We start from the raw sequence: 5,000 nt of genomic DNA on the forward strand, positions 1-5,000 counted from the left end.
TATATATATATATATATATATATATATATATATATATATATATATATATATATATATATATATATATATATATATATATATATATATATATATATATATATATATATATATATTATTGACCAGCCCAGCACTACCTGGGAAAACTCTGAATGACAGTCTATGGATGAGGGGAGGGAAGAGGGAAGGAGAAGAGGGATGGGAGGGGGAGGAAAAGGAGAGGGGAAGGGAGATGGGAGGAAGAAGGGAGAGGGGTGGGTGAGGTGGAAGGAGAGGGGAAAGGAAGGTGAAGAGGAAGGAGAAGGAGGATGAAAGGGAGGGGGATGGAAGGGGGAATTGGAGGGGAGGGGAGGGGAAGGGGAATGGGAGGGAGGGTGAGTGGGATGGGGGAGGAGAGGGTGAGGGTGAAGGGGGGAGGAGGGTGAGAGGGAGATAAAGGGGGAGGGAAGGGTGAGGGGAACTTGAGTTCCTCTATTAGAAGAGTTTAAAGGGCATCTCCACTGAACAAAGACAATAAATAAAATATATTGTATTTCTGCAATACATGCTCATGTGTCTGTATGTTTGTTGTGTGAGGGGGAGCAGGTGGACCTTTTTATCGGTTACATGAAATGCACTGCACGGCAAATCGGAGGAGAGTCATGCAGGTATCTGACCTCATTAAATACATGAATTCGTAGTGTCTGAACACACTGCTAACTTGCTATAGTATGAAACTTCAGAAATTCAAGGAAGAAATGGAAGTGTGATCATTAGGCCTAGTAGCTGAAACTGAAATGGTGGACTCATTTTGATAGTGTGTGATCATCTAAGTGTTTGTGTTTTTTCTGTTTGTGTTTGTAAGAATTCTCCGCATTACGTTTGATAAACATGTAAAGAATGATTTTAAAAAGCTTCTCATTTGTCCAGAAATTCTCTGAAGATGGCTAGGGGTCATGAGAGATTAGCCCTCATTTCTAAAGGTGACTGCACCTGTTAAGAAGTGTTTGATATAGTGTAGTAGGAAAACATCATCACTAAACAGTGATTTTTTTTCTCCCATTCCCTTCATTTTCTTCTCATTTCTACGTTTTCTTTATTTGTTACTACTTGCTTCATTCTTCCCCAAATTTCTCAAATTCCTCGTGCCTGCATTATGTATACGGGGAATATTTTCTAGAACTGTTCCTCATCATGTAGACATTGGTCTCCCCTACCATCCAGATCCCCTACAAAGCCCGCCCTCAACAGAAAACGGAAAACTTAAAACCACTGAGTGTGTCTTTCTTAAAACCTCCATCCCATCTACACTCACTTTGTTTATCGATATAGGTGTTCAATGTTGCTTTTATCTTGATTTATGACTGAATGAAAGTAATTCTAATACAGTCAAACACATCTGTTTAATTTTTGGATGTATTAAATTGATTATAGGGTTTGAAGTGGGGCAAGTTTAATGATGTAACCAGCAGAAAGGGTGGTGGATTTCTGCCCAAGCTACTGGTGACTCACATAACATTACTGAAGAAAAGGTGGACAGCACCAGTAAAAACAGAAATTTCATTTGTTTTGTCTGTGTTTAGATGTCTGTTATGAGGTAGGGGTTTAATTTTGAAGATATAAACCTTTCTAGGGTGACATAGAGACCGTGTGCAAAATTTTGTCTGGGTCTGTCAAGTGGGCGTTGAATTTCTATAGTGACCAAACAAATAAACAAACATTCACTTTTACATATATATATATATATATATATATATATATATATATATATATATATATATATATACATATATATATATATATATATATATATATATATATATATATATATATATATATATATATATATATATATATACATATATTTACACATATATATATATATATATATATATATATATATATATATATATATATATATATATATATGTATATATATACATACATATATATATATATATATATATATATATATATATATATATATATATATATATATATATATATATATATATATATTATATATATATTTTTTTTTTTACGTATTTCCCTGGGTTTATGGTATTTTACAGGCCGGCAACAAAAGTTTATTTAATTGGCCTTGGAGTTCTGACTTGCATAAAGGGAAATCGTAAAAAACATGAGAAAAAGGGGAGAATTTAGGAGCTGAAGGCTCTACTTCATAAGGAAATGTTACGTAAACACTTGGGATAAATTAAAGAATTATATTTACAAAAGCAAGCATTTGAAGGAAAAATGGATAAGTAAATTGATAAAGGGCTTGCAACGCCTGAAGATCCTTCTACTGAAGTCTTGAATAAAGGCAAGGCACAGGCCGAGATGAGTCCACTGCAAATGGGTCCCTCTGCAAGAGAGATTTACACATTACACGCCAGTAAAGGAACAATTTAACACAGAACAAGTCTCGAGGTTGCACTGAGGGTGCCAAAGACTCGAGGAATGAATGACCACTTTACACTCGAACACAGGACATTGAAAATGGCACTGGATAAACTGGTGCAAGGACAGAAGTGAAATGCTGGTACTCCAAGCTTTCTAAAGGGCAAACTGTCATGACTGAAAGTCTTCTCTCGCGCTTTACCTTAGGGGAAGCTGGTCTCTGACAAAGAAGGACGAGGGATGGTCACACGTATGGCGGTGCCCTCGAGGGTGACTGCAGTTTGGAGTCGGACAGGGATGAAGGGTGATCTCTCAGCAAAGTTACCGCTCGCCCGCGTGGAGGACTGTCTCTCGAGGACTCTTACTGCATGTCTTCTGCTCCACAACTAACTAACTGCTTACTTAACTGCTTCTCTTCCTTTTAAGGCACGCGGCCAGGGGTAGGGGCCGTGTGCAAGCATGAGTCACTGGCCAGGTGGGCAGCGATTCCGTTGCCCTGGTGGGTTTCCTGAAGAGGTAAGACAATTCAGGCATTTAATTTGCCTTTAGAAAGTCCATTTAAGAAGCTTAGTTCGGCTAAGCTTCTTAAGGGAGTGGCAGTAAGTCTTCTCCTGGCCTCTTTTATCTTTGTCATCTCAATATCTGTTCCAGGTAAAAAAAAAAAAAAAGGGACAGATCAGAATGTTGATAACGGGCTCTGATGTCTAGTCAATAAACACAAAGGGTAAATTAGGTGGGGGGAGGGAGGCGCACTTTGCGAGACTTTGGGTCATTATAATATATATATATATATATATATATACTTTTATATATATATATATATATATATATATATATATATATATATATATATATATATATATATATATATATATATATATATATATATATATATATATATAAATATAATGTTATGTGAATGTTTGTATATTTGTTTGGTTGCTATAGAAATCCAACCCCTTGACAAACCCAGACAAAATTTTGCACACAGCCTCTATGTTACCTCAGAAATTAAACCCCTACCCTGTGAAAGGCATACAAACGCAGAGAAAACAAATGAAATTTTCGTTTTTCTGGCGCTGTTCACCTTTTCTTCAGTAAGGTTATGTGAACTACCAGTAACTTGGGCAGAAATCCACCACTTTTTCTGCTGGTGACATCATTAAACTCCCTCCACCTCAAACCCTATAATCAGTTTAGTACATCCAAAAACTTCAATAGATGTGTTTAACTGTATTAGAATTACTTTCATTCAGTCATAAAGCAAGATAAAAACAACATTGAACACCTATATCGATAAACGAAGTGAGTGTAGAACAAAGAGCTGAAGGAGACGTCATGACTATTCATCCGTTTATAAAGCTGACGGTTCGAGGACACAGCATCATTTTCAGCTGAAAAATACAACAATGAAATATAAAAACGTTAAAATCAACTCAGAATGAAGAAATTTACAAACCATGATCTAGTTCGCCAACAATACTCTTCTGATATACTGACTTCCTGCCGTTCATTGGAGAAAACTACAAAACGCCTCAGGAAAGCATAGCTCGGCCTCGATTTTTTGCTCTACTGTAAAATGAATCACATTATACCCAACTTTGTTAAATTTAAATTGCATAAGTCCTCTTTGCATAACACATCTTTTGATAATGATGCCACTAACAAACTTTTAAATATGGAAATTAATTATAAAACCAATTGATTAGTAAGTTATCTCATCAATATATTAATATGATTGCTAATGTTTTAGACAAATTTTTCCATTTTAGATCGTATCATTTTTAAATTTCTGTTTAATAAGAGCATTATTCATTTTGTCTCGATAGTCCAAGATATACATCAGAGAAAATTGTTGAATCTGGGGATTACCATTCCTAAGTTTCATAATAACAATAGTGTAATTTTTGACTTTCCTGACCATCAGCTCATAAAGAGAGAAGAGTTTTTATTATCTTTCGGACTTGAGTCCTGCTTTCCATGTTTTAAACCATCCTATTGTCTATTCTTTTGAGCTTTGGAATCTGTCTTCTCCAGGTGAACTTCATTACAACTGCCTTTAAATATCGAATAGTTTCGTTCACAGTTACATGTTTGGCCCACAAGACCTTCAACAAACTAACCATTTGTTGGACTCCTTTTTTCAAAAAAAAAAAAGAAAAGAAAAAGAAAACAAGACTTTGACTTTCTCAGAAATCTTAGTAAACTAGATAATATTATTATTTCTAACCCAGACGAAAGCAGAGGTGTGATTCTTCTTAACCGTGATGAGTATATTAAAAAAGTGTTAAATATTTTAAATGACACGCCAAGATTTCGAAAAATTGGTGTACCTGATTTCTCTACTATTTTTCGATTAGAAGATCGTATTAACTGATTTTTAAAAAGTCTGTTTGATATAAGGTTATCAATAACGGCACTTACCGAACTTGATGAGTACTGATGGCTCTTATAGAACAACGTACGGTTCACCCAAGGTGCTTAAGGGCGTCTTGCTTCTTAAGAAACTCCTAATTATAAAATCGCTAAGTTTTTAGTACCTTTATTAAATGAATTTTCTATGAATAATTAGTCAGTCAGAAATTCCGAACATTTTGGGGACAACGTTCTTTTGTAAGATTCTG

Source organism: Macrobrachium rosenbergii, chromosome 37, assembly GCF_040412425.1.
Source record: "Macrobrachium rosenbergii isolate ZJJX-2024 chromosome 37, ASM4041242v1, whole genome shotgun sequence".
NCBI classification, from domain to species: domain Eukaryota; kingdom Metazoa; phylum Arthropoda; class Malacostraca; order Decapoda; family Palaemonidae; genus Macrobrachium; species Macrobrachium rosenbergii.